The sequence below is a fragment of the Rutidosis leptorrhynchoides genome, chromosome 1 (genome assembly GCF_046630445.1).
Source record: "Rutidosis leptorrhynchoides isolate AG116_Rl617_1_P2 chromosome 1, CSIRO_AGI_Rlap_v1, whole genome shotgun sequence".
NCBI lineage: Eukaryota > Viridiplantae > Streptophyta > Magnoliopsida > Asterales > Asteraceae > Rutidosis > Rutidosis leptorrhynchoides.
In genome coordinates this window covers 536,790,155-536,803,264 of record NC_092333.1, presented here as the reverse complement: position 1 = coordinate 536,803,264, position 13,110 = coordinate 536,790,155, and positions in this window count along the sequence as shown.

Sequence of the window (13,110 nt, the reverse complement as noted above, 5' to 3'; positions counted from 1 at the left end):
TCCAAGGTATATTGGACCATTCAAGATTATTGATCGTGTCGGACCAGTAGCTTACCGACTTGAGTTACCTCAACAACTCGCAGCTGTACATAACACTTTCCACGTCTCGAATTTGAAGAAATGTTTTGCTAAAGAAGATCTCACTATTCCGTTAGATGAAATCCAAATCAACGAAAAACTTCAATTCATCGAAGAACCCGTCAAAATAATGGATCATGAGGTTAAAAGACTTAAGCAAAACAAGATACCAATAGTTAAGGTTCGATGGAATGCTCGTAGAGGACCCGAGTTCACCTGGGAGCATGAAGATCAGATGAAGAAGAAATACCCGCATCTATTTCCAGAAGATTCGTCAACACCTTCAACAGCTTAAAATTTCGGGACGAAATTTATTTGACGGGTAGGTACTGTAGTGACCCGAACTTTTCCATATTTATATATATTAATTGAGATTGATATTTACATGATTAAATATTTCCAACATGTTAAGCAATTAAACTTGTTAAGACTTGATTAATTGAAATATGTTTCATATAGACAATTGACCACCCAAGTTGACCGGCGATTCACGAACGTTAAAACTTGTAACAATGACATGACGATATATATATGGATATACATATGGTTAACATGAGATTATGATAAGTAAGTATCTCCATAAGTATATTAACAATGAGTTATATACATATAAACAAGACTACTAACTTAAGGATTTCGAAACGAGACATATATGTAACGATTATCGTTGTAACGACATTTAAATGTATATATATCATATTAAGATATATTAATATATCATAATATCATGATAATATAATAATTTAACATCTCATTAGATATAATAAACAATGGGTTAACAACATTAATTGAGATCGTTAACTTAAAGGTTTCAAAACAACACTTACATGTAACGACTAACGATGACTTAACGACTCAGTTAAAATGTATATACATGTAGTGTATTTAGATGTATTAAAATACTTTTGGAAGACTTCAAGACATATATCAAAACACTCATACTTAACAAAAATGGTTACAGTTACTTTCCCATTCTTTTCTTTCATCAAGAATTCTAGTCGTATTCTTACCCGTATTATACACAGCTTCAAAACGTACTTACTATGGGTATATACCAATAGAAACTAGCATGGGATTCCACTCTTGATTATGTCATGTATGAATAATCAATTTTAACTTCTACCATGAGCTAGTCAACTAACTAGAACTCCTTTTAACCCCACTCACCACTCACCCATTTATCACTCATCATTCACTCCATTTCACTTCCAATTCTCTTTCTAATTCTCTCTCAACACACACACACTATTATGAACGTATTTTTCCAGTAGTTAATCATCATCTTCATCAAAAATCACTTCAAGAATCAAGCTATAATCATCATAGGAAGAATACTTCAAGAACACTTCAAAAATCCCTTCAAGTTTACTAATTTACTTCCAAGCTTTCTAATCCATTCCAAGTAATCATCTAAGATCAAGAAACCTTTGTTATATATAGTAGGTTATCTTTCTTATTCAAGGTAATATTCATATTCAAACTTTGATTCAATTTCTATAACTATAAACTATCTTAATTCGAGTAAAAATCTTACTTGAACTTGTTTTTGTGTCATGATCCTACTTCAAGAACTTTCAAGCCATCCAAGATCCTTTGAAGCTAGATCATGTCTTTTCACTTCCAGTAGGTTTACCTACTAAACTTGAGGTAGTAATGATGTTCATAACATCATTCGATTCATATATATAAAACTATCTTATTCGAAGGTTTAAACTCGTAATCACTAGAACCTAGTTTAGTTAATTCTAAACTTGTTCGCAAACAAAAGTTAATCCTTCTAACTTGACTTTTAAAATTAACTAAACACATGTTCTATATCTATATGATATGCTAACTTAATGATTTAAAACCTGAAAACACGAAAAACACCGTAAAACCGGATTTACGCCGTTTTAGTAACACCGCAGGCTGTTTTGGGTTAGTTAATTAAAAACTATGATAAACTTTGATTTAAAAGTTGTTATTCTGAGAAAATGATTTTTATTATGAACATGAAACTATATCCAAAAATTATGGTTAAACTCAAAGTGGAATTATGTTTTCTAAAATGGTCATCTAGACGTCGTTCTTTCGACTGAAATGACTACCTTTACAAAAACGACTTGTAACTTATTTTTCCGACTATAAACCTATACTTTTTCTGTTTAGATTCATAAAATAGAGTTCAATATGAAACCATAGCAATTTGATTCACTCAAAACGGATTTAAAATGAAGAAGTTATGGGTAAAACAAGATTGGATAATTTTTCTCATTTTAGCTACGTGAAAATTGGTAACAAATCTATTCCAACCATAACTTAATCAACTTGTATTGTATATTATGTAATCTTGAGATACCATAGACATGTATACAATGTTTCGACCTATCATGTCGACACATCTATATATATTTCGGAACAACCATATACACTCTATATGTGAATGTTGGAGTTAGCTATACAGGGTTGAGGTTGATTCCAAAATATATATAGTTTGAGTTGTGATCAATACTGAGATACGTATATACTGGGTCGTGGATTGATTCAAGATAATATTTATCGATTTATTTCTGTACATCTAACTGTGGACAACTAGTTGTAGGTTATTAACGAGGACAGCTGACTTAATAAACTTAAAACATCAAAATATATTAAAAGTGTTGTAAATATATTTTGAACATACTTTAATATATATGTATATATTGTTATAGGTTCGTGAATCAACCAGTGGCCAAGTCTTACTTCCCGACGAAGTAAAAATCTGTGAAAGTGAGTTATAGTCCCACTTTTAAAATCTAATATTTTTGGGATGAGAATACATGCAGGTTTTATAAATGATTTACAAAATAGACACAAGTACGTGAAACTACATTCTATGGTTGAATTATCGAAATCGAATATGCCCCTTTTTATTAAGTCTGGTAATCTAAGAATTAGGGAACAGACACCCTAATTGACACGAATCCTAAAGATAGATCTATTGGGCCTAACAAACCCCATCCAAAGTACCGGATGCTTTAGTACTTCGAAATTTATATCATATCCGAAGGGTGTCCCGGAATGATGGGGATATTCTTATATATGCATCTTGTTAATGTTGGTTACCAGGTGTTCACCATATGAATGATTTTTATCTGTATGTATGGGATGTGTATTGAAATATGAAATCTTGTGGTCTATTGTTACGATTTGATATATATAGGTTAAACCTATAACTCACCAACATTTTTGTTGACGTTTTAAGCATGTTTATTCTCAGGTGATTATTAAGAGCTTCCGCTGTCGCATACTTAAATAAGGACGAGATTTGGAGTCCATGCTTGTATGATATTGTGTAAAAACTGCATTCAAGAAACTTATTTTGTTGTAACATATTTGTATTGTAAACCATTATGTAATGGTCGTGTGTAAACAGGATATTTTAGATTATCATTATTTGATAATCTACGTAAAGCTTTTTAAACCTTTATTGATGAAATAAAGGTTATGGCTTGTTTTAAAATGAATGCAGTCTTTGAAAAACGTCTCATATAGAGGTCAAAACCTCGCAACGAAATCAATTAATATGGAACGTTTTTAATCAATAAGAACGGGACATTTCAGAACCCATTCGAGTAAAAGCTATGAATATAATGATTCAAAATAACCTTACTACTCAAATAAAGGAGGCGCAACAAAGAGTTTTAAAAGAGGGAAATTTAAAGGATGAAATACCCAAAGGATCAGAGAAACATCTTAATATTCGGGAAGACGGAACCCGGTATAGGGCTGAAAGAATTTGGGTACCAAAATTTGGAGATATGAGAGAAATGGTACTTAGAGAAGCTCATAAAACCAGATACTCAATACATCCTGGAACGGGAAAGATGTACAAGGATCTCAAGAAACATTTTTGGTGGCCGGGTATGAAAGCCGATGTTGCTAAATATGTAGGAGAATATTTGACGTGTTCTAAAGTCAAGCTGAGCATCAGAAACCATCAGGTCTACTTCAACAACCCGAAATCCCGGAATGGAAATGGAAAAACATTACCATGGATTTCATCACTAAATTGCCAAGGACTGCAGGTGGTTTTGATACTATTTGGGTAATAGTTGATCGTCTCACCAAATCATCACATTTCCTGCCAATAAGGGAAAATGACAAGATGGAGAAGTTATCACGACTGTATTTGAAGGAAGTCGTCTCCAGACATGGAATACCAATCTCTATTATCTCTGATAGGGATGGCAGATTTATTTCAAGATTCTGGCAGACATTACAACAAGCATTAGGAACTCGTCTAGACATGAGTACTGCCTATCATCCACAAACTGATGGGCAGAGCGAAAAGACGATACAAACGCTTGAAGACATGCTACGAGCATGTGTTATTGATTTCGGAAACAGTTGGGATCGACATCTACCGTTAGCAGAATTTTCCTACAACAACAGCTACCATTCAAGCATTGAGATGGCACCGTTTGAAGCACTTTATAGTAGAAAGTGCAGGTCTCCGATTTGTTGGAGTGAAGTGGGGGATAGACAAATTACGGTACCGGATATAATACAAGAAACTACCGAGAAGATCATCTAAATTTAACAACGGTTGAAAACCGCCCAAAGTCGACAAAAGAGCTACGCTAACATTAAAAGAAAAGATATAGAATTTAAAATTGGTGAGATGGTCATGCTTAAAGTTGCACCTTGGAAAGGCGTTGTTCGATTTGGTAAACGAGGAAAATTAAATCCAAGGTATATTGGACCATTCAAGATTATTGATCGTATCGGACTAGTAGCTTACCGACTTGAGTTACCTCAACAACTCGTGACTGTACATAACACTTTCCACGTCTCGAATTTGAAGAAATGTTTTGCTAAAGAAGATCTCACCATTCCGTTAGACGAAATCCAAATCAACGAAAAACTTCAATTCATCGAAGAACCCGTCGAAATAATGGATCGTGAGGTTAAAAGACTTAAGCAAAACAAAATACCAATTGTTAAGGTTCGATAGAATGCTCGTAGAGGACCCGAGTTCACCTGGGAATGAGAAGATCAGATGAAGAAGAAATACCCGCACTTATTTCTAGAAGATACGTCAACACCTCCAACTGCTTAATATTTCGGGACGAAATTTATTTAACGGGTAGGTACTGTAGTGACCCTAACTTTTCCATGTTTATTTATATTAAATGAAATTGATGTTTACATGATTAAGTGTTTCTAACATGTTAAGCAATCAAACTTGTTAAGACTTGATTAAGTGAATTAGATTTCATATAGACAATTGACCACCCAAGTTGACCGGTGATTCACGAATGGTAAAACTTGTAAAAACTACATAATGACATATATATGGATATATATATAGTTAACATGATATTATGATAAGTAAACATATCATTAAGTATATTAACAATGAACTTCATATGTAAAAACAAGACTACTAACTTAAGGGTTTCGAAATGAGACATATATGTAACGATTATCGTTGTAACGACATTTAAATGTATATATATCATATTAAGATATATTAATACATCTTAATATCATGATAATTTAATAATTTAACATCTCTTTAGATATAATAAACGATGAGTTAACAACATTTAACATGATCGTTAACCTAAAGGTTTCAACAACACTTACATGTAACGACTAACGATGACTTAACGACTCAGTTAAAATGTATTTACATGTAGTGTATTAATATGTATTCATACACTTTTTAAAGACTTCAAGACACTTATCAAAGGACTTCTGCTTAACAAAAATGCTTACAATTGCATCCTCATTTATTTTCATCAATAATTTTACTCGTATACACCCGTATTCGTACTCGTACAATACACAGCTTCTAAATGTATTTACTATTGGTATATACACTCCAATGATCAGCTCTTAGCAGCCCTTGTGAGTCACCTAACACATGTGGGAACCATCATTTAACATCTAGCAAGAAATATCTAACAAAACAACAAACTAATGGAACCTATATTGAAGGCCTAATTCACGTGAACTTGCATACACACCAACACATTCACTTTGCAATTTTCTTGAATCAAATTACTCTCTATCAAGTGTTCTTCCTTTGTTCTAAGTGTTCTTCATCATCTTCATCAAAATCTAGCTCAATCTAGTTCATAAATCCATACATAAACCAAGTTATAAAACAACTACTCAAGAACACACCAACAACACTTCCAAGTTTGCTAGCTTACTTCCAATCTTGCAAATCCACTTTGAGTGATCATCCAACCTCAAGAAATATTTTTTATTTATAGTAAGATATCTTTCTAATACAAGGTAATACTCATATTCAAACTTTGATTCAATTTCTATAACTTTAACAATCTTATTTCGAGTGGAAATCTTACTTGAACTTGTTTTCGTGTCATGATTCTACTTCAAGAACTTTCAAGCCATCCAAGGATCCTTTGAAGCTAGATCTATTTTTCTCATTTCCAGTAGGTTTATCCACAAAACCTGAGGTAGTAATGATGTTCATAACATCATTCGATTCATATATATAAAACTTCCTTATTCGAAGGTTTAAACTTGTAATCACTAGAACATAGTTTAGTTAATTCTAAACTTGTTCGCAAACAAAAGTTAATCCTTATAACTTGACTTTTAAAATCAACTAGACACATGTTCTATATCTATATGATATGCTAACTTAATGATTTAAGACCTGAAAATACGAAAAACACCGTAAAACCGGATATACGCCGTCGAAGTAACACCGCGGGCTGTTTTGGGTTAGTTAATTAAAAACTATGATAAACATTGATTTAAAAGTTTTTCTTATGAGAAAATGATTTTTCTTATGAACATGAAACTATATCCAAAAATCATGGTTAAACTCAAAATGGAAGTATGTTTTCCAAAATGGTCATCTAGACGTCGTTCTTTCGACTGAAATGACTACCTTTACAAAAACGACTTGTAACCTGTATTTTCGACTATAAACTTATACTTTTTCTGTTTAGATTCATAAACTTAAGTTCAATATGAAACCATAGCAACTTGAATCACCCAAAACGGATTTAAAACGAAGAAGTTATGGGTAAAACAAGATTGGATATTTTTACTTGTTGTAGCTACGTGAAAATTGGTAACAAATCTATATTAATCATATTCTAGCTAAATTATATTGTATAATACATATATTCTAATATCTTATATAATCTTGGGATACCATATACACGTATGCAAATGTTTTGACATATCATATCGACCCATCTATATATATTATTTGGAACAACCATAAACACTCTATATGCAGTAATGTTGGAGTTAGCTATACAGGGTTGAGGTTGATTCCAAAAATATATATACTTTGAGTTGTGATCTAGCCTGAGACGTGTATACACTGGGTCATGGATTGGGTCAAGATAATATATATCAATTTATTTTCTGTACATCTAACTATGGACAACTAGTTGTCGGTTACTAACGAGGACAGCTGACTTAATAAACTTAAAACATTAAAACGTATTAAAAATGTTGTAAATATATTTTAAACATACTTTGATATATATGTACATATTTGTTTTAGGTTCGTGAATCGACCAGTGGCCAAGTCTTACTTCCCGACGAAGTAAAAATCTGTGAAAGTGAGTTATAGTCCCACTTTTAAAATCTAATATTTTTGGGATGAGAATACATGCATCTTTTTAAATGTTTTATGAAATAGACACAAGTAATTGAAACTACATTATATGGTTGAATGGATCGAAGCCGAATATGCCCCTTTTAGCCTGGTAATCTAAGAATTAGGGAACATCACTAATTTTGAGAATTAGTGCACCCCTAATAGACGCGAATCCTAAAGATAGATCTATTGGGCCTAACGAACCCCATCCAAAGTACCGGATGCTTTAGTACTTCGAGTTTTATATCATGTTCGATGGATGTCCCAGAATGACGGGGATATTCTTATATGCATCTTGTTAATATCGGTTACCAGGTGTTCACCATATGAATAATTTTTATCTCTATGTATGGGATGTATATTGAAATATGAAATCTTGTGGTCTATTATTACAATTTGATAAATATATAGGTTAAACCTATAACTCACCAACATTTTTGTTGACGTTTAAAGCATGTTTATTCTCAGGTGATTATTAAAAGCTTCCGCTGTTGCATGCTAATATATGGAAAAGATTTGGAGTCAGCATGCTTGTATAATATTGTTTAAAACTGCATTCGAAATTTACTTTGTTGTAACATATTAATATTGTAAACCAATATGTATTGGTAGTGTGTAAGTGTGATATTTTTAGGTTATCATTTCTGATAATCTAGGTGGTGTCTTTTTAACCTTGTCGATAAAATAAAGGTTATGGTTTGTTTTAAAAACGAATGCAGTCTTTGAAAAACGTCTCATATAGAGGTCAAAACCTCGCAACGAAATCAATTAATATGGAACGTTTATAATCAATATGAAAGATACATTTCACTCACCACCGGTGGAGCCACCTCAACCTCAAAAGTAATCAATCGCTCACATTCACTCCGGTGATGCGTCGGGAGACGAGATGAATGTCTCCGACGACGACGAGGACACACACGAGGGATCACCACTCGGTGGAGATAGGTTGAAGCTCGGCACTCTTGGTCTTAAAACTGGTGGTTCAAGCGGCATCGGATCGTCTCACAACGACACCGACATGATCACCAAAATGATCTCAGCCGACGTCGAGAAACAAGAGATCGAAAAGCTAAAGTCCATACTGCATGATAACAGTCTAGCAGAGAAGTAGTAATTGCAAACTCTAGACGTTCTGAAAACTAGCCCAATGTTAAACATTGGTGCGGGAAGCGAGGGTGTCACCAAAGCTGCCGGGAACGCATGGCTGACCGAGCTCCTCGTGCAGGCTGCGCCGCCGACGTACAAGCACTCCATGTCGTAACCCGCCGTCCAGGGGACTGCACTCGAAAATCTGTTTGCCCTAATCACCGGCAACAAAGCAAAACGACCGATTGAGATGTCAGCTACTAGCCAGAAGTTGTGCAAATGGATCGCTAACTGCATACTCCCCGCTAACATCGTCATACCGGTCACTTTGGGGGTGTATAATGGCACCACGGACCCGGACGATTTCTTACAAATCTTTGAGGGTGCCATGAAAACCCAACACTGGAGTGACAGTGGTTTGCAAAGTTACCACCTAATGGAATCACTTGCTTCGCAGACTTGCGAGAAAAGTTCCTCATGCAATATCAGAACCTCCGCCGGCACACGTATACACACCTGTATGCTTACGAAGTCCCAATGTACCGGGGAGAGAAAATCGAAAACTTAATCACAAGGTATATGATGGAATGTCAGAAAATCCCAGGACTCCAGGAAATACAACAGATTTCCGGATTTATCACATGCCTGGACAAAGACGCACACCCGTCACTTGTCTCAGAAGTTTGTTGGAACATCCCGGGTATATTTGCAGATGTCGTGACAGTAGCCAGGCAATACCAACACTCGGGGAGGAAGAGACAGGCTGGGTATCATCGAGAAGAGAGGAAAAGAGAAGAAGAGATGAGAAGCGATAGCAGGCACCGCCATGACAGCAGCAGGCGCAGTGAAAGCCATAACAAAAATCACAACAGTCACGGAAAAAGCCATGACAGCCATAGGCATGACAAGAGCAGCCGAAAACCGTATGACAAAGGGTCCCTAATCGACAGTCTCTCCAAAACTCCGAGGGAAATACTGTTAACGGAACCCGTGAAGGCAAAGTTTACTCCTCCGGCACCACTGGAAAAGCGTGACGGTCAAAATCCAGACAAGTATTGTGAGTTTCATGAAGACAATGGCCATGACACCGATGAATGCAAGGCACTGATACGCGAAATCATCCCCAAAATCAAAGCAGGTGAACTCAATCACTTGTTGTCAGGAGGAAAGTTCAAAAAGGCTAATCCCAACAAAATATACAGTTGGCAGAAGGAAGACGACAAGAAACAAGAGAAGGCAAAGGATAAAGTTGTTATCAACATGATCAATGTCAAGAAGGATCCGTTTGCCCCGCAGAACTCCTGGAAAGATGCTACCATCACTTTCCCGGGAATACCGACACGATATTCTTGGGACGAACCGGTAGTCATTACCGGCCTGATAGATGGGTTCCCGGTGAGTGAAATGTACACCGACACCGGAAGCGAAGTCGAAGTCTTTTATGCTCATTGCCTTTCCCGGCTCCCAAAGTGTGTCGGAAGGAAGATGAGACAATCTAATGCCATCATCTCTGAAAACTCTGGGTGCACTGAAGAAACAATTGGTAGGCTCAAGGCAATGGTTACGGTGGGTACTCGACCTTAACTCCGTAGCAAAGTCATCGACTTTTATGTCGTTAAATTCGTGACTACTACAAACGTGATATTAGGAAGACAATTCTTCAAGAAGTTCGGTGCAATAGCATCTACCGCTCATGGCATACTCAAGATCCCAACCCGGCATGGTGTGGTCACGGTTCAATCCACCCGACACCCTTTTCCTGGGAATGAAGGCATTCGAGATAGGCAATGCGCCGAATCATGGAGGACACCACATGTCATGGAGGAAGAGCGCGTTTCTGTTCACAAAAGGCTAACCTTCTTCTCCCCGCCGGCACACCCCGGTAGCAAAAGTTCAGTCATGCCTCATAAGGCAGTTGCCGGCCGGCGTCGCCGATCAGAGTAGGAGGAATCATTTAATGGTGTGCGTGAAAAAGCTAAACCCATTAATCCGACACTCAAGTGATCAAGGACCGAAAGTCGTGAAAGCTCCAACCGAGACAAGATAGCGGTTGAAGAAAACGAAAGCGGCTGAATGAAGTAACTGAGATTTAGATGGATACCGTGATTGAAATTGATCACCTCAACTCACGGTTATCTTGATGTTTGTCTTTTTCTTGTAATAAAAGAACTGATGTATGTTTTTCCTTTTCAAGGAACTAATAAAAATCTTTTTACCGTATTACAATAACTTTGTCATTATGTTATTCACAACGATGTTCAAACAATTATGAACGGCTAGCGGCAGACGGATTCCAGCATCCACATAAGCCCCATGCACGTTATTTTGTACCCCCTTAAGAGGTGATTGTCTAGCCCTCGTCGGTACAAGTTTATAATGATAAACGGCCAATGAGTAGATGGCATAAACACGCGTGACTGCACGGTGTCCACGCCAAAACTAACACAAATGTATTCTTGGCATACATATGAAGATATGAACTAGTTCAAATCAAGAAAATTCAACACAAAGTACTTGAAATTATAATTTTCATTATCTATACGTGATTCATTACAAGTTTCGCCAAATGTACACAACTACAATGGGACAATTGTTACAAAAATTGACATCTGCGATACATGCCCCGGATGCAATGCAAATGCCTGATAGAACAACAAAACTGTATTCTAAAAACTGGTTGACCGTCGTATTCTCCTCGGTATACAAGTTCCTACGATATTTAAACCAGGTATTCACCGCTGCCTGTGCCATACGAACCTCCTGAAAGGCATCCACTCTGACCTTACTGGCCATCTCTGGATTTAGAACAAAGTCGGATCAGAGATAGTACCTTCGTACAACCTGAAACGTATCAGACACGCCGGCAGCTACAAGGCACTACAAGAACAAACCCAGTGGCCCCGTCACAGATGACGAAACCATGCATCTTTTTCAGGAAAGATGGAAGTTCGGACCACAACCGGTCAGACTCTCCGAAAGCAGCCTTCAACGTCACTCACAAATCTCGGGCAATAGACTCCCGGGTCATGACATTCTGCTTTCCCTAATCAAAGTTGACAAGAAAAAGGGGCAAAAGCCGCGAGAGCTCGGACCCGAGCAGCTCACATTTTTATCAACAGATAGGGCGGAAACAAATCCTAACATATCTGGGAAAAGACCCTTTAGAAACGATATCTCCGTAGTTGACATCGAAACTCGGAGAACGATCGGACAAATCCACCCCTACCGGCAAGTCCAAATTTGCCCTTGAATAAGTCCAAGATTAAATTCTCAAGAGCAGTCAGGCACCATGAAAAGTATGAGCATATCACGGCGGTCTTTTGTTTTAAAACACAAAAGTGAAAGTCAAGGGAATTCACGGATGACTCCGCAGTTACAAAAATTCTCTCAAAACCGAATGTGTCAGCACAAAGACAACGACAAAAGTAAAAGCAGTTCGCCAAGCGTATATGTCACCAATATACTGCATAGAAGTTTATTTCAAGACAAAAAACAAATGCAGTTTATTTCATTACTGAATCACGAAAGCTGCATGTATAGAAGTTGCAAACCCTAACAACCTATGGTTGCAACACAAAAATATCATCAAATCTCATACAAACAAAAGGAAACCCTCGTATATGATCTGTCAAAGCTCACTCCCAATAAGAAGTAAAATGGGCGCATATGTTGAAAGAAATCAAAAGCTCTCAACGAGCAATCACCAACATGGCTCGGCTGGTATTGGGAAGATCGCAAGGCAGGCGAGTGTCCGACGGCCCCACGGGTCTTAATTCGAGTTTCGAAATCAACCGGAAGCACAAGAAACAACTTTTGTCCGCAAGGGATGTGCATAGCACATCGTTATCCGAGCGCATACGAATCGTATTCCTTGAGCCCGGAAGATCCAACAACGCAGTGACTAGTCGGATGACGAAAGATACATCGAACGCCCATCGGCGTTCGGTTGTTTCCAATCTATTCGCAGTTGAAGGTGGAATACATCCGGAAAAGTTCAAGGATTCGAAACAAATCTTCAGATCCAAATCGAAGCCTGAAACAAAACAAAACATCAATAAGAAGGCAGCACAAGAAGAGAAGACAGAAAAGGAAAAACACAAATGCTCACCAATATCGTGGGTAAAATGACTCGGCGAATAACGGCAACGCTGTCCTTCGGGCATCATCAACAACAACAACAACAACAACAACATCAATAATTAACCAAGCAAAGAGGTTATTCATAACATCGAAAGGCAACTTTCGAAGGCTGAGAATTTATAAAAGTGAAGTGGTGTTGAAGACAGAAATGTGGAATAGTTGGAAGTGAAAAAGTGAAAAACTCA